Genomic DNA, 23,438 nt, shown 5'->3' on the forward strand with positions numbered 1-23,438 from the left:
GCGCTGGGAATGCCTCTTTCAAGCTCCCTTGGAAGCTAACTTTCCTAACTTGTGGAGCCTAAGACAAAGCCAAATGAATTTTGGAAAGGTCAGTGGGAACGGGATTGGGGTGGGACTTTCCCAGAGAATGTTTGAGCCTGTTTGCTCCCGGAGCTGTCTGGTCACTGCACAATTTGTCCTTCCCAGAGTGGGTGGAGAAGGGAGCAGATGCAATTCTTCTCTCTTGGTACCTGGGCCCAGAGGGGCTGGAAACCTAAGATTTTCCCAGCTGACCCCAGGGGGAGCCATCTCATCCTGGGAAAGAGCTTGTTTGAACCCCTTGAACAGTATACTTGTGTCGGGAACCTTGGGGAGGGAGCGAACATCTGTGGGAAGGAAAGCACGGGGAACTGTGCTCCGTGTATGCTGTCTCCAAAAGGGCTGCCCAAGGGTTTCACACAGTCCAGTTCGGTGCACTGGAGAAGCTGCTCCCTGAAGTCAGCTCCAGGAGCCCCCAAGCTCCAGTGCTTCTGCTGAGGGATCCCAGGCATTAACGTTAGGAAACCCCTTTCCAACAACAATTGACTTTTCTCCTTTACTTTTTCCAGTTTTTCTCTTTTTCTCACAGCCCGTCTCGTTCCCACTCTGTGTTTTTCCCTTCGTCTCAGTGTTCTCTTTATATATTTACTTCTACCCTCGAAGATGCGGTCAAGGAGCTCTGATGGCTCTCGGGGTTACAAAGGAGCTCAGGTCTATTGGTCTGCCAGTACTCAGCAGTTGCGAGAAACCAATGCCTCCCCAAAGGCGCGTCTTCTCCCTGTTCGACTCTGTCGGCTTCACCCTCTTTCACTCATCCGCTTTCACGTTCTCTGTTCACCCATGTTCATGTGTGAGTCTCTTCAGAGCCTATAAGCACATGCCTCAACTACTCAACTCCCACTCGGTTTGAAGCTTGGTCTAAAGGGACCAGGATGAAAAAAATCGTCTCTCCTTTTCCTCTACTCCCCTTGATTGCCCATCCACCCAGCTTGCTTCCTACAATACTTTGGTATGTACAGAGTTTCTGCACCTCTTCCTCCACATCCCCCTTGCACCGTCAAGCGGAAGTATGAAGAAACACACCATTGTAGTTGGGAATCAGGGGTGCTCCCCATCAGTTTTCAGGCACATTCATGCATTTCCTGGCTTCTCCACTGGCCCTGGTCCAAAGTGCTAGCAAGCAAGTCACAAGGAAATTGTGTGTGCATGAATGTCATGAGTGAACCAGCAGGTGACTTGCTTCAGCATTAGGTCCGTGGCAACCCCTAGCCCCTAAGCGGCCATCCAGTGTTGGCCAATGTAACCGCACTAGTTAACACCCCAGATTGGGTTGGAATTATGAATGGAAGGAAGGGAGATCCCCATGCAAAGGAGCAGCTGTCCCTTTGGTTAATTATTGGGATCCACAAGCCCATCCCCATTGCCCGGGCTCCAGTGTCGAGATGATGAAATAGGTGATTAAGGGACTTGGAGGCCAGTCCACACTGCAGCTTTGTCTGGAGTATTCCAACGACAAGTGTTATTAGTCCACTAATCATAACATTGCCTGCCGTGGAATTTCCTTGGGAAGGAATGGGGCAGCGCCTCTATGCCAGAGGGCTGCACAGCATGAAAATACTAGCACATCACAATCGGCTGTTCTGCGAGGAGAGTCCAGCATCCAATTCAGGAAATAGGTCACCGGGCTGCGAGATGCGCTGCTATTTTGATTTCCTTCCTCACACTCCTGTAGTTTTTATATACTTCCCTCTGGGGAGAATCAAGCTCCTTTGAGTCACTGACTTTTGGAGCACCATACAGGGGAAGATGCAAGGAGATTGTGAAGACAGAGGCGTGGGGTTCTGTGGCCAGTCGCATGGAGTTCAGTGGCTTCTAGGAGTGATGGCTCTCCAAGGCGCTCCTCTACTTGGTCCCTTTCAGCGGGGTCTTCCCCAGGTCTAGGGCCATGATGGCTTAGGTGCCTGCAGCTGTGTCTGCCAGACGACAAATGTTTAGTGAGATGATGAAGAGGTACAAATGGGTTGAAGGGTGCCAGAGCCTTCTCATAATGAGCATAGCAAATCCTCGGTTTCCAAGGATCTTGGGAGGACAAGATGTTCTCATTTGGAGGATTGGGCTGCCAGGACTGTTAGTACCAGCTGTTGGATTTAGAGACCACCCCTGGAGGTGGGGTCAGGGGCCCAAGCAAGCTTTCCTTTTAGTCTATACTTCTAGTCACTTGGGCCTTCAGAAATAGGAATCTGGGGGGCCCCTAGGTTCTGTCGCCAAGCAGCTGCCTTTCTTTCCTGGCTCAGTCTAAAGTTCTCCCTGGCTTTTCCTAAACCCAAGCAGTTGGCTGTGGCCTTGCGGTGTCAGCAAAGGGCATTTGTGAGCCCACTAGGATTTGTAGATTTCATATTACACCCCACCCCACCTTTTTTATTTTATTTTTTTTTTAAAGACAGACAGATGATCTGACATTCGAAGAGACTACCTCGCCCCTGTTTGTTTTTAACCATTCCACTTCTGGGTGCTCCTGGAAGCACACTGTTGTGTTGAACAGACACATTTCGATTTTATTGGGATCTAGTTTCTGGGTCTCAGCTGACTGGCTCAGTGCCATCACCCCAACCTGGTCTTCCAGGAGCTGAGGCAATGAAGTGCCGCAGGAAATCTGGAGAGGTCGCTTGATGTGTGAGAGGAGAGGCCTTCCATGATGGCTGTTTTACTGAGACCTCACCTCAGTTTCTCTGTGTGTCTCTCTATGTCTTTCTCTTCTTTCCTCAATTAGGACCTGGCTAGGCAAATAAGAAAGAGGGATCTCTGTGCTTTAAACCTCAGAAGAGTTTCAGTCTTTTAAACTTTGATCTAGTTGGTTGCCAGGCATGGTGGTAGATTCTTGAATCCCAGTACTTGGGATGCAGAATCAGAAAGATCGTCACAAATTCAAATGGTGAGTCTCGGACTGACCTGAACAACAGGGTAAGACCTTGTCTCAGTCAAATTCTAAGTAACTGATGAACACAATTTCCATCCTTTAGCCATGTGTTTCTCTTTTCAAATGAATCTGTAAGCTGTGTGGGAACCTGTTGCTCACTAGCCATGGAGTTCCTTCCCCTGCAGAGGGAAGCATGAGGTCTCAGGGCCAAAGAGTGAGCGGAGAAAATGTTTGCCACGTCCTGAAAACTGGCAAAGGGACCACTGAATATTGTTTTCGTTCGCACTGAAACTCACCTCATTGGCTTTCTCATCCCATTTCCTGTTTAATAGCAACTGAAGGAGTTACAGGAGATGCACTCCTATGTGTGCATGTGTGTGTGCAGCATGCACGAACACACACACACACACATATGCACGCACACACACACACTCACACACTGGAGCCTGGCTATTTTCGAGGTTCCATTTGGAGTGGGAAGGCCCCAACAGGGCTGGGGGTGGGGAGAGCTATGGGGAGGGAGGGAGGCATTATTCTCCAGCTTGCAGCTGTGGCAGCCAATACAGTATCCCCCACATGCCAGATGAATCAAGCTGAGGGCCAGATCTGGGCTGTGGGCCAGAGGCTCCCCACCCTGATTTATAGTGTGGACAGAGATGTGAATGTTTTGTGAATATATTTTGATGATGATAAAAAAAAAATCGCAAGAGGGGGGAAAACACCATTCCTTAAAAATGTGCTGAGGGAGAGAAGCGGAGGCCTCGCCACCAGATTAGGGTAGCTCGGCTGTTAGCAGTGGCGGCTCCTTGGACTAAAAGGTCTTGAAAGAACGCTTCATGAGAGGCAGTACCCCTTAGAAGGCAGTGAATTGTGAATGAGCCCCCTGTATGCCAGTTACTGGGGGCAGATTACGCTTACTGTCCCCTCTGCAGGTGTGGAGTGGAGGGGATTTGGCCTGCATTTTAACTCCTGCCAGCCCCCAAGAACAGAAAAAGGGAGCTGGCTTGCTGAGCTCTGGGGACGCCCTGAGTCCCACGCATTCCCAGACTCACGGTTATCTAGAAACTAGCAGGCTTTGCTTTTGGGATCAAGCCCAGGTTGTTGCCAATGGGCAGTGGACAATAGGTTAAGTGTGAAAAGGCCACCAGGATGGAGTCTGGGCAAAAACAAAGAGCAAAATAAAACAAAGGACAAAAAAAAAAATCCACCTCTCCTCAACAATTTATTCTCAACCTTCAACTCAATTGGTTTGAATGGGGTCCCAACTAGGGCTGAGGAAGTGGGTGGAAGCAGAGAGGCTGAGCAGGGTCTGGGAATGGAGGCTCCCACCACAGTGTTCCTCTCCCAGGTGAGGCGGAGCCAGGCACAGGCTTCTTTGTTTTCCTCAGGAAACAGCAGGAGCAGCTGCCTGGCTTTCTCTATTGCATCTGGGCAGGAACCTCCAACAGGTTTCCTAGGACCCACACGGATCTTTGAGGATGAGAGATTTATTCTACAACGGTGAGGCTACCAGTCAGGCCTTGTGTTGGACTTCAACCAGCAAAATCACATCAATCTGCAACCCCCAATACACACACACACACACACTTACACACACTCACATATACTCTCTCTTTCTCTCTCTCTCACACACACACACACACATTCACACACTCACACATACTCACACACTCACACATACACACACACTCACTCATACACACACACTTACGCATACACACACACTCACACTCATAGTCACACACAATCATACACATTCACACACACATACACACTCGTATAGTCACACACACTCACACTCATTCATACACTCACACACACACTCACATAATCACACACTCTCATACACACATATTCACACTCACTCATACACACTGTCACGCAGTCAAACAATCATACACACACACACACACACACACACACACACACACGAGGAGCAGTGGACACTCTCATACCTGCAGCCTGTAGTTTCTATCAAGAACAACCAGCTCTCTTCTCTGTCCCTCACATTCCTCCTTCTGGCCTCGGGTCCTCCAGGTCAGAGGGCACCCTTGTTCCTAGCACCTCTGCCACCTTGCCAGGCTCCTGCTTGTCTTTAAGCTGCTGCTCCTTCTGGAATGCTCCCTATAAGTCACATCTTCTCCATCCATATACGTCCTGCTCTTTGAGGAAAGAGGGTCTCGTTAGCCTCTCTGGATTACCCAGCCTGGGGCTTTACACATCCCCGCCAACTCCAAATCTCCCCACTAGTCAGAAGACGACCCCCTTCCCCCCCCCAAAAAAAACAAAACAAAACTGAAGAGACAAAGATTATGAAGGAGAAAAATCTGCCACTGCAGACCTAGCAAGAATGGGTGACTGTAGCTTTTTCTTTTGTTAGTTTTCTCACCAAAACACAGACAGACCCACGGCACCCACAGGGCAACTGTGGGGTTATTGAGCTTTCAGTAGGCAAATCTCCTGCCTTTAGCCCTGGAAATTTTCTGGTTTGCATCCAGGATGAACTCGAAGACTCCGTGAAAGGGACTCTGGTCTATATCACTCAGGGCTGACTCCTTCAGCGGATGGCAGGAAGCCCTCTTTTTTAATTTCCCACTTCCTGCTTCAGAGCTTAACAAAGGACTTGTGTATAGGATGCATGTGTGCGTTAATGTGTGTGTGTACCATGGGAGAATGTACACAGGACCTTTGTCAATTCATTCCATTTTGGGGGGAGAGGAAACAGAAGTGGATGTCTATTCCTGGCACTATCAGGGAGCAGCAAGGGGGCCCCTCTCACTAACTAGCCCTCCTTGTAGTTGGTTCCAAATGTCTTTTTTGTAACTCTTGGGTTTGAAGCCACATCCCTGCCTTCTGGCTATCTCCCACCCCTCACCAGGCACCCCCAAAACTGGACTGTACACCCTGGGCCACGTTCTCGAAAACCTGGGAAGACATCATTGGCATGGAGGGCGAGTAGAATGAAGCCCACTTACAGAGCGAATGTGCTTGTAAACGTTCTTATCTTGTCATTAAAGCAAATCCGGCAGGCCCAGTACTTGGCAGCCCCTGGTTAGCTATTAGTTCCATGCTACTGTACTGGCTGGGCAGTCGTAAAAATGTATCTCTTTGAAAAACGATCCATCTTGTACACCAGCCTCCTCTGCACCCATTAGACCAAATTGGTATGACTAGAGAGTTCAGTCTTGGCTGACCAGGTGTTGGAGTTCACTTCCCTCTGGAAGAATAGACAGACGGGGGCTACAGAGCTGCCTGCCCTGTGGGGCACAGTAGGAAGACAGGCCACAGTCCAGGCTCCACCCACATCACTCCCCTGTCTGCTAGAAGTCAGCTTTATGGTTCCAGCCCTGGGTCCGGGCCACCCCGACTCTGTCCATTCAGCCTTGGTAAGTAACTCACTAGTTGGGAGTCTTTGATAAGGACTTAGGACAGGACTTGCAGACACCGCAGCGTTTGAATAGGGACCTCAAGGGAGGTAAGAGCCCCCCCCCCACCCAGGGGTGGAGGCCAAAGTGCTCATCTTATGGATATTTTCTGAACTTTCTCCTTAGGAGACACTGGGAATTCTCGGCACCAGGAGTGATCGGGCCAACAGGGCCAGGGCTTTTGTGTGCCTCAGAGATCTCACATAATACAGTCTCTGTCACGTGGTGCCAATCTCTCTCTTCCCTCAGACAGTGTGCTAGGAATATGGCCTTCACAGGGGACACTTGAGAAGTATGGGATAGGGCATGTGTCTGTGCATACCCCTGGAAGAAGACTACACTTGAATTAGCCTTCGTTTGATTTAAAAATCTCAATAATAGAGAAATTACCTAACCTAAAGACACAACAGAACTTGGAAATCAAATGTGGCCAATGCTGATTTGCTTTTTTAAAATTTTTTTATGTTTTTGGTTTTCTGAGACAGGGTTTCTCTGTGTAGCTTTGGAGCCTGTCCTGGAACTAGCTCTGTAGACCAGGCTGGCCTATCATCTGCTTACTTTTAACAATTGAGTATTTTAGGTTAAGTATTAAGCGTGTGCCAGGTGTACTGCAAATCCTCCATGTGGTACAGTTACAGACTCCTTTTGTAGATAAGTAAGCAGAGGCTCAGACACATTTATCTGAGTCACACTGAAATTCAAAGCCAGAGGAGCTTGGAGCATAGATTTCAACATCAGGCAGCAGGAATATGCCTTGTGTTATGGACAGGTGTATGAAGTTAAACCTTGTCTCATTTTGTAAGTGTTCTCTGGGAGAGGCCGTGGCCTGGCCTGAGACCAACGGCTCTGCAGCTCAGAGAGGCTTAGGGAGAGATAGACATGGGAGCTGTTACCGAGACATCAGGAAAAATGAACAGCCAGAAAGACTTGTTCAAGGTCATGGAAGCTGTCAAGGGCAGAGCCAAGTTCAGGCAAAAGCACGGCCTCTCGCAGCTCTCTCAGCCTGTGCACACACCCGGAGGCTACCCCACCTCTGCCTCTCCCTTTCCCTCTCCCTTTGCAGTCAGACGGGACCTGTTTCCCAGGTAGCAGTGACAGGCTTGATTGACACTTCAAGGGTTTTGCTGAGTAGCAGTTCCCAGCCAACCTAGTGAATTCTGAGGTAAACAGACAACTCTTGGATGTCAGCAGTTATTCCCCTGGGCAAACCTTGCTCCAGAGCTCCCACAGAAAAATCTTTCCTTGGGAGAAACTCAGTGTTGGCTGGGAGGATGAGTTGATGAGCTTCCGGAACAGTGACTGGCATTTGACAAGGCTGAGCTTACCCAGACGGGCATTTCTGTGTATTGCGGCTATCTGCTTTCTCTTCCATGGAACCCTCCATCCCTTCTTGCTCTCATTGTCCCTTCATGACTACCCTGCCCATAGCACTGCGCCTTCCATTGTCTGCCTGCAAGTGGACAATAAAACCATCTCTAGCATATCATAATTCCTTCCTTGCTTTCTTGGGCCTGTGTTTCGGGAATCAGGGATATTAAGCCAAAGGAACAAATCTCTGAGAGAAATCGTAGACCTCAGTCAGCAGGCCAGTGGGATAATCAAGAGGTAGTGAAAGTTCTCTTGAAATTCTATTCCTGTGTCTGAATGCCCGCACCCACACCCCATTTGAGAACTGGGATCTATAGTGGAGGTCACCTCAGCCAGGACTGACATGACCAAGTAGAAAGGCCATGAGCGCTGGAGACTGCCTTGGATCATATTGTAACTCCACACAGTAGAAGTTACTGTGTGGTGCCTCTGTTTCTTCATCCTGTACGTGGGAGAGTTATTATGCCTAATTCACATATAAATTTAGGTAACTTGAACATGCGTGCTCATGCATCTGTGTGTGCACACACACACGTGGCACAAGGGGAGGCGCTTAGTGTGTGGTATCTAATCTTGTCATTTCTTCACGAAAAATACTTTAACCTTCAGGTTCCTGAAAGAGGTAAGTGTGGGAAAGGGCCATCGGCAGGAACTATTGCGTGTCTGTGGCGGGCCCCTACCGTGCTGTGTGTGAAGAATATAACAAAAAGCCATGAAGGAAGGAGCCTCTTTGGCGGCATGCTTTGAGCTTCCTCTCAAAGCCCCAGCTGGAAGTTTTGTGGAGAAAGACCCAGGATTGTTCCTTACATAGCACAGGAAACGGTTTCAAGGCTAGTTCTCAGCGTTCCACAGCCAGGTAGGCTTGCGTTCAGTCCTTGTCTTTACTCTTTGACTGTGGCGTGGCCCTAGGCAAGCACACTACCTTATGTGTGCCCCTCTGGCTTTATGTATCGTGTGCTCCAAATAGATTTGTAACTTCCACTCTAGACAGTGGTCTCTTATAGTCAGGACAAGGGGATTATGACAATAGATTTAAACCTTGTAAATTTATCTTATATTTAATATATTAACATATTAAACTAATTCTGAAATTAAACTACGATTATATCATTTCCTCTTTCTGTTTGCTCTCACTCCAACACTTCCCCTGTTCCCTCTTACCTATAAGCTAGGTGTGGTGGCATATACTTGTAATCCCAGCACTCAGGAGGAGGAGGAGGCAGGAGGATCAGAAGTTCAAGGTTATCCTTGGTTACACAGTGAGTTTGAAACCAGCCTCACATATATGAAACTGTCTAAATAAACAAAAGAAAATAGCCTTTAAATATTATTTTTACATGCATTCTTTATTTCTTTGAGTGGGTTCGGATACCTATTTAGTATACTTTTATTTCAAATGTATATATGGGTTTGTTTCATGATATAAGGTGCTAGCCGCACTATGTAAGCCTCTTTCCCATTTATATATTTATTTTTGTCTTGGAGGTAAAAAATAAGAACAAAATAAAGTTTACCATCTTAATAATTCTTTCTCTCTATCTCATTCTTTCTTTCTTTTGTTGTTTTGTGAGACAGGGTTTCTCGGTGTAGCCTTGGATGTCCTGAAACTAACTCTGTAGACCAGGCTGACCTTGAACTCACAGAGATCTCCCTGCTGCTGCCTCCCAAGTGCTGGGATTAAAGCTGTGTACCACCACCACAACCGAACAGGTATTTCTTTTGTTATTTTTAACTGGACTTTAAACCTCCTTTACAATTATTTTTGCAGCTATCATACAAAGTAGCAGGTTTGTTTCACTGAGCACGAGACTTATTTCTTTTGTTTTAGCTCCAGGGACACCCTTCACAGGTCTCCTTGCAATATAATCTCTCCCTTTTTGAGTATCCAAAATGTCTTCATCTCTCCTTCATTCTAATGGATAATTTTGACTCGAGATAGAATTCTCACAGTTCTTTTCTTTTCTTTCTTTCATTCCTTTTTCTTTGGTTAATACTTTCAACATCGCTTCCCATTCCACTGCCTTGTGGCATGCATAGGTTTAAGGAGGGCTTTTTAGGTAGGGTCTCATGTAGGCCAGGCTGGCCTTGAACTCCCTATGTAGCCATGGATGAGCTAGAACCTACCTCCTGGGCACTGGGATGACAGGCTTGGACCACCACAACCAGCTCCTGATGAGAAATGAACTGTTCATATTATTTTAGATTTAGATTTTAGATTTTAGGTGATGCATGGCTTCTCTGTTTCTGCTTCTGAGGTCCTCTGCATCTTTGACCTCTCACAGTGACATAATGTCTGAGTATGGATCTTGCAGAGATCCTCCTTCTTGGAGCTGGTTTGGCTTCTTCCACATGTAGGTTAACGTTTTCCATCCATTTGGGGAAAGTTTGGACTATTCTTTGTTCCAATAGTCTTTTTTTTAACCACTGTTCTGCCCTCTACTCTTTTTGTGTTTGTTCGTTGTTGTACTAGGATGTGTCCCATGGGTCTCCTGCTTTCTCCCTATCTGCTTCTCACACTGGATTATATCAACATCTTCAAGGTTTTTAATTCATCCTATTGCCTGTTAAGACCTACCGTTGAACAGCTCTGGTAAATGGTTCATTTTCATTATTTTATTTTGATTCCATATCTCCTACTTTTTTATTACAAATCTCCATGCTTTCCTGATTGTCTCTCCTTCCTTCTTTTCTTCCTTGGTACTGGAAATTGAACTCCGAATCTTGCATGTGCCAGACAAATACCCTACCCTTGTGTTCTATCCCAGCCATCTGCTTTCTTTTCGAAACAGGATCTCACTAAGTTGCCCAGACTGCTCTTGAACTCACTCTGTAGTCCAGGCAGGCCTGGAACTTTTGATCCCCTGCCTCATCCTCTTTAGTAGCTAAAATGAAAGGTTTTTGACACTGGGTCTGGATCTATTCTCTTTTGGGTGAAACATCATTCTCATATCTTCTTTTAGCTCTTAGACATGATTCTCTTGCGCCTTTTTAACATTCAAAATAGGTGAATTTAAAAAGTCTAAAAAATGGGCTACTTAAGTATGTTTTTCTCCCTCCTTTCCTGTCTTTCTTTTTCTTTTGTGGATACACTTTCTATTAATTAGTTCTTGATCTTGTGTATGGGCTGTTTATCTACAGGTAACAAATTCTTTGGAAACTTGCCGTTTTGAGTGTGGTGTGTAGCAATCCTGGAAGTTGGATTCGTCTCCTCCAGGTTTGCTGTGGGTGCTGCTTGTAGTAGTGGATGCTTGTTTGCTCAGTGCATTCTATTTGAACTTCTAGCTGAGGCGGTAGGCCCTACCTCGTAGCTGTAGTTTATAAAGTAGAACTCTCCCTACTGTTTGCTTTGGCTGCTGAACAACTCTTTTGATGAAACTCGAGGCCAGTCACTTGGAGAAGAAAGTCATAAATATTAAGCTTTTCTTGATGCCTCTTAGATCTTAGCTGAGCAACCTCCATTCAAATAATTCATAAATCACAAAGCCAATCAGTATCCATTATCTGCCTTCATGTCAGGAAGAGAAGAAAATAACAAGAGATTTATAGGCATGAAAGAAGCTCTCATTCCATTCTTCTCGAAAGCTAGAAAAGACCCCAATGAAAACAAACCACAATGCGGGAGGAAGAATAAAATAACCCAGGAAAGATGGCCCTACCCCATTTCCTTCCATTCCTAAGCTTCCCGAGTCATGAGGGAGTATACTTGCCTAGAAACTAGAGTTGTGTGATCTTGCCAGAAACAGGCACTTAGACTTCCCCTCCGCAGCAAAAGGGACAGCCTTGCTGTCAATATGGAGGGGAGCGTATGCGACAGAAAGATTGGGAAGCATGGTCAGAACGCCTCCAACACTGGAAGATGGTGGGACCAGGGAGAGAAAGGGATTAGTGGGGACAAGTAGAGACAAAGAGTGGTCAAAAGATACCTTGTCTCTGAGGCAGGCTTAGAGTAAAAGATAATTGCTTCTTTTTTTCAGTTTCATGTTCTCCCCAAGCAGTTTTTAATATTGTCATCTGGGTTTTTGTAATATTTCTCAACTATCACCTGTTAATACTCATTTAACAGATACGAGTCAGGCACTGGGAATACTGAAATGAATAAAACAGATCCTTCTAGGTTGTTTGGGAAACTGGTATACAGAAAATAGTATTATAGTGAGGGCAAGGCTGTGAGTGAGGGAAGCCTGGGGAGCAGGAACCCTGGGGAGGCCCCTCACTCTGGCTCGGAGTGGGAGTGAGGGTAGGCAGCAGGATTCGGTACGGCCTCTGGCAGACGATAAGCATGAACTCAAACTCATATGACAACTTTGTCAACTGTTGCTGGCAGGAATGTGCAAGGGTGCAAGCACCCTAAAGAAAAGAAACAGCAAATGTAGACAGAAGTCACGGGGAATTTCTTGCATATTCATTCGGGTACATTCTACAATGGGAAAAATAGTTTTAGAAGATGAATATGGGATATATAAAGGATTCTAGAAGGAAATGAGATTAGAAAGCTAAATAAGGCCAGATCACAAAATACTCTGCATGCTTTAAGGAGGCATCTGCACTTCATCTTGAGGCTCATGGAGGAGTCAATGAAAGATTTCCCAGGGGAATGACCTGGATAATGGCAGGGAGGTAGTTAAGAGTGCAAACTGAAATCCTGTCATTTGCAACGGCATAGATTGAACCGGACGACATTATGTTAAGTGAAACGAGCCAGATGCAGAAAGACAAACATTACATGTTTTTACTGGTGGAATATTTAAAAAAAATATAGGGAGTCAAACAGTGGTTACCAGGGACTTCAGAGAGCTAGGAGAATAGGATGGGTGGGGAAAGTTGAACAGTGAGCTGTTAATAATGGAACAGTAACAAGGTTTTCTGCTGTTTAATTGCACAGTAAGGTGGCTTTAACAATAGGAAATAGTTTTGAACATCATCATTAAGAAATAGTAAAAGTAGAAGGTGTTGGGTATACTAATTAACCTGACAGTATCTATAAAATTTGTCTGTATTTATTATTATTTATTATTAAATCTATTATCCATCAGCTATCTATCTATCATCTACCATCTATCCATCCATCTACCCATCCATTCTTCCTCCTTTGTGAATTGGACTGGGCTTCGCACATGCTTGGCAAACCAAGCACTTGACTACTAAACCTATGTCCCTAGACCAGCATGTATGTTAATCAAAATATTATTCTCTACCCCATAAATATTATATAGAATAAAGACATAAATTGTATATTTATATTAAGAATCATAAATATACAAAAAATCTTTCTAAAAGAACACAGAATTTCTAATTGTTGATTTTAGAGATGCGGTCCCTGTCCCAGCAGCCTCAGTGTCATTGGGAACTTGTTAAAATGTTAAATCCTTGGGGTGGAGATGTGGCAGGGTTGGCAGAGTGCTTGCCTTGTGTGCACAAAGCTCTGGGCCTGAGTGCCCAGCAGGTGTGGTGGCATGGCCTGTGCCTATAATCCAATCCCAACGCTAGTGAGATGGAGAGGCAGGAAGGTCAGAAGTTGAGGGCCATCTTCTGCTACATTTGAGGCCACCCTTGACTACTTGAAACATTGTCTCAAAACAAATCCGCAGGCTTGAACTCCATTCTAGTTCCACGGAATCAGCAGCTGTCAGAGGTGGGATCCAGCCATCTGCGTGTGAGCAAGCTCTCCAGGTAATTATGATGCCTTCTCGAGTGGGAGAACTGCTTCTTGGACAGACTACCTAGGTTAGAATTCTAGCTCTCCTACTGGAAAATCTTGGGCAACTTTGAACCTTTTAGACGCCCAGTTTCCTCTACTATAAAATGGGGTTTTAAAGTTGTTATGGCAATTGGGTACATTCATTCGCATAGATGCTTAGAACAATACCTGCTCCATAGCAAGTTATGAACAGATGTGATGGTGAATGAATATTGCATGTTTTTCCGCACCTGCAATCCCAGTACACAAGAGGTAGAGGCAGGAGGATGTCCAGTTAGAGACCAGCTTGGCCTATGCAGTGAGATCCTGTCTGTAAAGGCCAAAGATTTGGGATGAACTTCAGTGTAGAGTGCTTGCCTGGCGTGCACGAGACTGTGGGTTTGAGCTGCAGCACTACAAAAACAAAAGATTCCTTCTCAATGCCTAACCCTTTTTATATGGCTTATGAACCTTAGTTTAGTGTCATAGCTCTGCCTCCCTCTCCTTGTCTCCCATTAAAAAAAATCTATTAAACATTTATTACAAGCAAGGAGGTTGCTTAAGGGGAATTAGCCTAGAGAGGACCATAGGACTATGGAGAGAATCCAGATCCACTCACTTTATAGAAAGGATAGAACTCAAACTATGGCATTGGACAAGTCCCTGTCCTCCATGTGCTGTGGAGTGTGGGGTCAGAGCAGAAGACCTCTAGGAGCTCTGGCATTTGGTGACTCTGCTTGCCTTTCAATGAGTCACACACGACAAACATTTATTGAGGTCTGTTCTCATAACATTCAGGGAATCTCATCACAAGCCCCTGAGAGAGCTATAATTCTGTTGTCCCAATTCAAAAGGCAAGTGCAGAAACCTACTGAAGATAAGTTTGCCTGAAATGGCACAGCGCCCAAGTGACAGGGCTGGGGTGTAAGCAGGCCCTGTCTGAATCTGGCACTGCATCCCTCCTGCCAGGTCACACTGCCTCCTGCAGCACACCGAGGGTTCCTCCACAGAGATAAACGTTCACGGTCATGCAATTAAGCAAGGGGCAGAGGAAAGACTAAAGTCCAGATTTTCTGACTCCACGGCCAGTGTTTGGTCTACAAATCCCAGTGGCCTCGAACAATGAAGGCTAACAGCATGTTAACTGTTGGACAGATGAATGGCTTGCCTCTTGCCTACAGGCTCCAAGAACCTTAAGTTAATAGACAACATACAAGCTGTGTAATGAACAGCCACATGGCACAGAGGTCACCAGACCCCTGCAGGAGTCACTTTGAAATGCCTGGTGGGATGCAAGTGGTTTGAGATGGACTTCCCACCCTAGGGTTGAGTCAGGAGCAGTTTGAAGGTGTGGGGGAAACTGGCGTGCTGGCTTTCTTTCTAAGAAAGAAAATAGAGCCTATTGGCCATATCCCTGTTTAGTGATTTTTTTTCACAATAATGTGGAATATTGGTATGCAGAAAGAAAATAGTAGAATCCCCTTTCCTGATTCTTTTTTTTTTCTTTGTGTCAGAGTTTCCCTATGTAGCCCTGGCTGTCCTGGAACTTGGTATGTAGACCACGCTGCCATCAAACTAACAGAAATCCACCTGCCTTTGCCTACTTTGTGCTAGGATTAAATGTGTGCCACCATGCTTGGTTATTGCTTGTGTTTTGGATGACTTTTAAACCTCTAGTTTTATATATATATATATATATATATATATATATATATATATATATATATATATATTTAATAATATACATACATAAGTGACTCAGAAGTACCTGTTTATAATTTACAAATCACAAATGCACATGTAGTATCTCATTTTCTGTTTTGTACATACTTTATGCTATCCACGGTTAATCTATTAGTATATAGTTATAATGCATTACTGTAATTGGTAAAGTAGAAACATGTATTCATAAGTTACGCATACATGCAGTGATGAACAAATATTAAAATATCTGTTTGTGGGTATATTCAGAAGCTTTTGTTCTAAATAGGGCTGCGAGTTAGACGTAGTAGTTCTCCAGCATCCATGAGGAGTTAGAATGTGCTGAGGCCTGGTTATGCAGCCATGCGGTGGAAACCTCAGCTTCTTTGGCATTTCCTGGCCACAGCTGTGCGTAGGCCATGCGGCCTGGTTTAAGAAGCTACTCTATGTGGAGAGACTGGCGGGAGAGAGCAAGTCCTCATCCCTACAGCGGCTGATACCTTGTGACAAAATTGCTTATGTGCTCCAGTACAAGTTTGGGTTGATCTGCACAAAGGCATGTTCTCTCGTAGTTGTAAACAATGTTAGAGACTATCATGCGGGTACTACAGTCTTTTATGGTAGTGAGAAAAAAGTGGTTTGTAATTAAAACAGGATTAGTATTTGTATCAAAGCTTCACATACAATTCATATATATGGAAGGATTAAGAGGAAATAGCCCAACCTGTGAGCACTCCTCTTAGTCTGTTTTTTTCTTCCATGACATTGTGGCTAATTAAGATAATCTCAGCAGCCCCACTGTGGAATGTCCCTCATTTTACAATCTCTCTGGGGTTACGGCCTTTCTGGCAAGAATACCAAAGAAGTGACATCACGCTATCCGTGACGCTCCTTGATCTTTTAATAGCTGTGTCTCCTTGTAAATTTTAATCATGTAATTTAAAAATCGTAAGTGTAAATGGTTGCAAAGATGCTATTTTCAATCTATTATAAAGATCAGCATTTAAAATAAAATTGTTAATTTATTTGAAGTGAATTGAATGGCTTTAAGTACCAAAGTGAGTTTAACCACCATCATTTAATTTTAAAAACTTATGAGCACAGTATTTTAAAATATTTATAGTCTGGGGGACTCTGTGGGTAAAGCGTTTGCTGTGTGAGCATGATGACCTGTGTTCAGATCTCCAGCACCCACATTTTTTTAATGCTGTAACCTCAATGCTGGATGGTGAAGGGTGGATAGGAAGTTTCCGAAGGCTTACTGGTCAGCTAATGTAGTCAAGATAGTGACTTCCAGATTCAGAGAGAGAACCTGTCTCAAAAAATTAGGTGGAAGGCAATAGAAGAAGACACATTTATTTGCTTGCTCTCTCTCTCTCTCTCTCTCTCTCTCTCTCTCTCTGTGTGTGTGTGTGTGTGTGTGTGTGTGTGTGTGTTTGGGGTGGTGAACGCATGTCACCATGCACCTGTGACAACCAGACGACAACTTTCGAGAATCAGTTCTCCCTTTCCACCCTGTGGATTCTGGGGATCTAACTCACGCAGTCAGGTTTGTAAGACAAGCCCTTTTATCTGCTGAGTCATCTAACTGGACCATCTCTTGCATTTCTATGTGTTAGGGTCTGCATGTCAATTAATACGTGAAATCCAGTTGACATTTTTAATTCAGTATTACATCATATCGTATCTCTAGGTCAATTTCAAGAGATGTAGTATTTTATTTAGTAACATTAAAAGTCTTTTGGTTAGAAAGTCTATGTTAGTCTTCTTGAAATTGAAGTTAGATTACCCTAGAGATGCCTGCACATCTCTGTTTATTATAGCATTATCACAATTGCCAAATTATGGGATCAGCCTGGGTGCCTATTAACAAATTAAAAAGAAAGAAACTGTAGTATATATGCACAATGAAGCTGATTCAACCATAAAGACCAGAATTGTGTATTTTTAGAAAAAAGTGATTAAAATTGGAGATCACCCTGCTAAATGAAATAAGTCAGACTCGGAAACACAAATATCACATGCTTTCTTTCCTACGTGTGATATGCTTTCTTTGATACTATTGATAGTGTGGGGGGAGGGTGAACATGAACGCAAAAGGGGTCTATTAGGGATATGAAAGGGGAAAACGGGGAATAAGAAAGCCTTAGGGCAGTGGACGGCGTGAATATGCATACAAACCTATGTGCACGTATAGAAATGGGGCGAAGATCGTTAGTTTGTATTATTAATGTATACTAAAGAAAAAAGTCTCCATCAGTCTTCTCAGTGATACCTTGTAGTTTCCGCTTTACAAGTCTTGTGCTTCTTTTGTTAAATTTAATGGCATTGTTTTGGTCTTTTCATTGTTTCATTCTTTTTATTGTAAACACAGTTGATTTCTTGCTTTGTTCTTTTTATTGCTTTTTTATTGTAAACACAGTTGATTTCTTGCTTTGTTCTCTCTATTGTAAGTACAGTTGATTTCTTATCTTTACACTCAGACTGTCCATTGTTAGTGTATAGTAATCCAGTTGGCTGACACATTTTCTTGTATCCTAGAATACTGAGGAGTTTGACTTTTAGTCATTTGTTTGTGGATTCTTGGGAGTGCTTTCCAGAAAAGATCATGGAATCTCTGAGTAGAATCAAGTCCTTTGCTCTATTAATGTGATATACTAACCTCGCGTTTTGGGTGAAAATTCCACTTGTTGGATTCAGTTTACTAGCATTTTGTTGAGGGCTTTTTCTTAGTCTTATGATAAAATGCACGTAGGATTAGAAAACTCAGTCTCTGCAGAGATTTTGCGATGAGGATTTTCCCCTTCGAGGAGGCTTCCTGGCTCTCCAGACTCTAATGACATGTCCAGATTTAACGTGATGTCACAGGGGTATTTTCAGATAGACTTGCACTGACCTCATGTGCTTTGTGTTCCCAGTTGAACTCAAACTTTCCAGAGCTCAAGTTAATTTACTTTTCACCAAAAATTCACTTTCTTGGCTCTCTTTCGAGTGACACATGCACTTCTAAGTCTTCTTGGACATCAGGTACCAGCTGACCAAAAGTGGAACCCATTTAAGCAGGGCCAAAGTGGCTGGCATGTCTTTTGAAGTTCAAATAGATTTGGAAATGTGTGCCGCGTTGCTCATGTGATGTCAAATCTCACACTTCTGACATATAGTGTGTGACATTTGACAAACTCAAGCTCACAGTGAGGTGACCATTCTGTTTATAGAACCAAAAACCCTACTTAGGAATAGGGGCGTGTGTGCTGCCTGGATCCTGCTTCTTCTGATGACAGCCGTCTCAGACTGAGGCGGGCTTTGATAAAGAATCAGAATATACGGGCACAAAGGCACTTGCCTCAAAAGTCTGGTGACCTGAGTTTGATCCCAGAACTCATGTAGAGGTGGAAAGAGAGAACTAATTCCACAAAGTTGTTCTCTGACCTCCACGCATGTGCTGTAGCATGTGTGCCCAAACATATGTATGATATATAATAATAATAATAATAATAATAATAATAATAATAATAATAATAAACAAATAAATAAAACATTTACAAAAGATTACAACTCTTCCTTAAGTAACAAGCTATTTGGTGGGTTCCACAGTTTTAGTGAGCCCCACTGCCCATGACCCTTGCTATCATTATGAAGGGCAGCCCCACTAAAGGCAAATCTTCCCCACGTTCTATGTGGTTGATGAAAGCTACCAAGTGTATGGTAGCTACTCCTTAAAGACAACTTCCAAAGGGAGCTTGCAGCCTGGGGTTGTAGCGCAGTTGGTAGAGTGTGTGGCGAGCATGCCCTGGCTTCAGTCTCCTGTATTGTATAACCTAGGTGTGGTGGTGCCTGGCTGTATTCCCAGCACTTAGGGCTTCAGGTATGTCAGCGAACACCTTTACCACTGAACCGCCTTGTTGGACCCCAGAGACTAACTTCATCTTTTCACGATGCCAATCTATTTGTTCTTCCAAGCGTTCAATGAGGACTCTTTTTACTGTATTTTACTCTTTTTACCAGCTTCCAGGTCCTGGGGCTACAGCAGTCAGACAGCCTCACCCAACACAACTTTTAGCTGTGTGCACCCTTGGGAGGATGCCATCTGGGTGAAGATGTCATATCAGGATGGGGCACTCTCAAAACTGTGAGAGGCCCAGACTGACGCACAAGGCCTATATGAAAACCTTAAGGCTTGGAGGAAAGAGGTAATGGGAAATTGATCCTGTCGTTGACCAGGCCTTGGGTGCTTAATATAGCTTGTGACCCGTGCTCCAAAGCTTGAGGTAGATACCATGCCTCATTGATCTTCATGACTCTGTGAATTTCAGCCACCCAGGCCCCTCCTAGCCATAGGCCAGTCTTAAGTTTTCCAATCACGCCATGTCTGCCTGCCTTTTTTTTTCCTGTTAGCAGCTGAATGTGTGAAGTTCATGGTCCCCTGCAAGGAACCCTGGGGGTGGGTCACATGTAGGGCTGAGCTCACCCTTCCTATAGATCAAAGGACATCTGGGCCTGCTTGCTTGCTAAGGAGACCCAGGGGAACTAGAAAGGAAGGGGCAGGAGGGGATTAGGGCAGGCTGGAGCCAGCCCTGATTGATTGACTTGTTTTGCTCTCCTGTTTACCCAGCTGGGCCTGCCCCCGCCACTGCCCACTCTGGCCAACCTCTGGAGCAGTGTTGGAAAGACTGTGGGCTTAGCCAGCAACTGGCAAAACAGAGGCAGGGGACTTTCTATCTATGTCTGTAGCTTTCCTGCCCTGCTGGGCCTCTTTTTCCACCGCCAGGATCCCTTCCCTTAGTCTCAGCCATAAAAATCCTGCAGCCTTTCTTCCCATTTATGGAATTTAGTGTCACTCAGGCATGAAGACACTAATAGGTAAACATCTGCCCCAAACCCCCAGGCCTGATTCTTCTAGCCTTTTAACATGCTGGTCACCTCTGCAATTAATTACTTCATTCAAGGTAGGCAAGAGGAGTAAGCTCCAGGAGAGGAAATGGGACAAAGAGTTACGGAAAACTCGCCCATCTGAGAACACAAATCAAGTCCTCTGTCTCCTATGTTGGCCTCTTCTCTGCTTGTTGAAAAAACAATGTTGCGTTGAATCCTGGTTTTCAGTACTGAGCTCTGCCTGCTTTCTGCATCAAAAGTTGGACAGTTTTTCCTTCTAGGCGCATAAAGCTTCTGGCTTCTTGGTGCCTACAGTCAGCTTGACTTTTCTTAAAAACTAGCTCCAGGAAACCTTGTCTGGCCATGCCACTCCCGTGCTCCCAGGCCTAGTTCAGGCCGAGTATCACCTAGCCTGAGTATCATCAGGGCTTCACCCTGGCTGCAGAGGAGGGAGAATCAGACTTCTCCAGGGATGAGTCTTCTGACATCTTATCCAACCCCAAGTGATCAGCCTTAAAACAATTAAAGGGAATCAGTAGTGTGTACGTGCGTGTGTGTGTGGATGTGGATATGTGTGTATTTGTGTGTGCATGTGTGTATTGTGAGTATATGTGTATATGTGTGTGTGCGTGTATGCATGTGTACATATGTGTGTATATGTGTATGTGTGTGTAATATAACAACAAATAAGAGATCATGAATTTGAGAGGGAGAGAGGGAAACATAGGAATTGGAGGGGCAAGAAGGTGGGGTAGAAATGATGTAAATACACTATTCATGTATAAAATTATCAGAAATTAAGTAAAAGCAACTAACTCTACTCCATACCAAGCATAGGCAATTGGTGGCAAAGGGTCCCTTGGTTTTCTTCAGGCACTGCCTTGGTGGTCAAATATGGGGACTTTGAAGTGAGGAAAGGCTTTGGTTTTTTGCTGAACATTCATTTTTATTTTTAATTGTGTGCATTATGTGTGTGTGTATGTGGGTATGCACATGTGTGCGTGTGCCTGTGGAAGTCAGAGGTGCTGGAGCCCTCTGGAGACAGAATTATCATTTGTGAACCATTTGATGTGGATACTGGGAATTGAACTCCGGTCTTCTATAAGAAAAATGTGCGCTGTTACCTGCTGAGTCATGTTTCCAGTCAGAGCAAAGCCTTTGTAGCTGTTTGACCCTGGGTATGTTGCTTAGCTTTGCTGAGTCTCCACCAACCTTCTTCATGCTGCAGGAAGTAGGAAGTGACCTACTCGTTGCCTTATTAGGCAGATAAATGAGGCTAAAAGCTTAGCAGCCAGTCTGTATGACGGGTGTCTATGGGACTGTGATGACCAGATAGTAGGACCATGGGGACAAAGGTGAAGCAACTAGCTCATTCAATCCTTTGACTGCTGATCCTGTCGTGTTCACAGTTCAGAAGTTTGGGAGACGGAAGCAGCCCAGCAGTCCTTCAAGGGAAGGCTGGTGTTCTCGCTTCACTTCTGTTGCTGTGGTAAAATAGCCCAACCGGAAGCAACTCGGGGAAGAAAGGATTTAATTGGCTTACAGTACTGTTATAATCCGTCATTGAGGGGAAATCAAGTCAGGAACTCAAGCAACTAGTCACACCACATTCATTCATAGCCAAGAGCAGAAAGAAAGCAAAGCAGCCATGGTGCCTGCTCGCTCGTGCTTGTGCTGAGCCGGCCCTTCTTCACGTACTCAGTCCAGGATCACCTGCTGAGGGAATGGTGCCACCCACGGGGGGTTGGATCTTCCCATGCTAGTCAGCAATCTAGCCAATCTCCCATAGGCCAACCTGATCTAAGCAATTCCTCAGTTGAGAATTTATATATGAATATATATATATATATGTGTGTGTGTGTGTGTGTGTGTGTGTGTGTGTGTGTGTACATATATACATATATATACACAGAGAGGGGGGGAGTATTAGCCAGTTTTTGAAAGCAAGAAAAATCTGACTCATGCCTACAGACAGCACAGATGAATCTTGAAGCCACTATGCTAATCAAACTCTCATTAAAAAATAGTACATGATTCTACTTATTTGAGGTATGCGGACTAAGTCAAATTTATAGCAACAGAGAGGAAAATTAGTGTTGCCAAGGACTGTAGAGGGGAGTTATCTTTTACTGGGTTGTTTCAGTGATGAGGGCTGTGTGTGTGTGTGTGTGTGTGTGTGTGTGTGTGTGTGTGTGTGTAAGAGGGGTGAAGGGAGGAAGAGAGGAAACACTTGGAATGGCATGGAACTGTCGTTAAAAAATACGATAGGGTGGAAGTTTCTTAGCTCTGAAAAGGCAGCGAGCAACAAGAGTAGATTTCATTCTTAAACTCTGATCACCTGGGATGAGCCCTGAACTCCATTTGGGCTACAACTGTGGCCAGGCCCTGTGACAGAAGGAAGAGAGAGGGAATTCGGACTGGCTTGGGGTAAAAAGTGCAGAGATTTGCAAACACAATCAGCCCAACTCCCCACCACTTCCAAGGCAGAGTGGGTGGGACCAGCCTCCCCTCTTCCTCCAATCCCACTCCTTCCAGGCTCCACCGGGGCCCCTCAGGGCTGCTCTTCTTACTCGGTTGGGCTGCCTGATTTCCCTGGAGAGGAGGTTTCGGAGGTGGGCCAGTCTCCACATCCCTAGCCAACCAACCTCTTCAGTGGACCATTCCAGGATCCTGCACACGTGGACCCTGTCTGTGCGAACCCACCTGAGTCCAGGAACGACAGCAGCCGCAGGGATCCTAGCATAGGCACGGAGGTAATTAGGCACGTCTTCTCTGCTCCTGAAGTAATGTTTATTTATCTTTCAAATTCTGCCAACCAAAATGGTTTGGGCTGTGATTTACCATCTCACCATTATGTCATACTTCCTTATGGCTTTTATGACCAAGAAAGACTCCAGGCACAGTAGCCATATTATGTCCCAGCGAACCCTTGCCCAAATTAAGTCACTGTTTCTGGTCCCTGTCGCTGGTCAAAAAAATGACATCCCAGGGTAATTACTGTTTTAAGGGCACATTTTAAAGCAAATGCAAAAAAATGCATAATGAATGCACCTATTTTCTGACCGAAATTTGCGTGTGTCTTTCACTCTCTCTCCTGGCAAACATGGTTTATGTTTATTTAAACAGCCCTTAATAGAAATGTACAGCTGCAAAGCATCTTGCTGCTCTATGCTTTCTGGTCAAGAAAATTGCCCATAATCACAGTTGACTTCACTATTCATAATGGGATATTATTTTTGTTGCTGCACAGCATGGTTCAGCATAGGAATATTCTAAATGCAACTGTGAGACTTATCTGAAGTCACAAGCACTTCATTCATTCATTCATTCATTCCCTCAATCAACTTTTTGGGAAACATTGCTAAAAATCTTTAAAACAGAGGGAAAGAACGTACATAGAGGCATGGGATAGCATGGCAGGTCACCTATGTGACAAGAGTAGCTATTGTCAAACACTGCT

General features: G+C 44.8%; 1 protein-coding gene across 3 annotated transcripts in view; it reads left to right on the plus strand.

The window, feature by feature from the left end:
- The window catches only part of Plac1 (placenta associated 1), a 165,627-nt gene that overhangs the window by 24,412 nt on the left and 117,777 nt on the right, over positions 1-23,438 (plus strand). The window contains exon 1 of one of the 3 annotated variants that reach the window (XM_085684639.2): positions 6,075-6,321. The exons of 1 other annotated variant lie outside the window; for it this stretch is intronic. The gene's annotated coding sequence lies outside the window, so the exon portion shown is untranslated. Of the gene's footprint in view, positions 1-6,074; positions 6,322-13,310; positions 13,399-23,438 lie in introns of those variants that run through there. One more of the 3 variants, XM_048450286.3, reaches the window with a different exon arrangement.

The sequence above is a fragment of the Myodes glareolus genome, chromosome X, assembly GCF_982192425.1.
Source record: "Myodes glareolus chromosome X, mMyoGla1.1, whole genome shotgun sequence".
NCBI lineage: Eukaryota > Metazoa > Chordata > Mammalia > Rodentia > Cricetidae > Myodes > Myodes glareolus.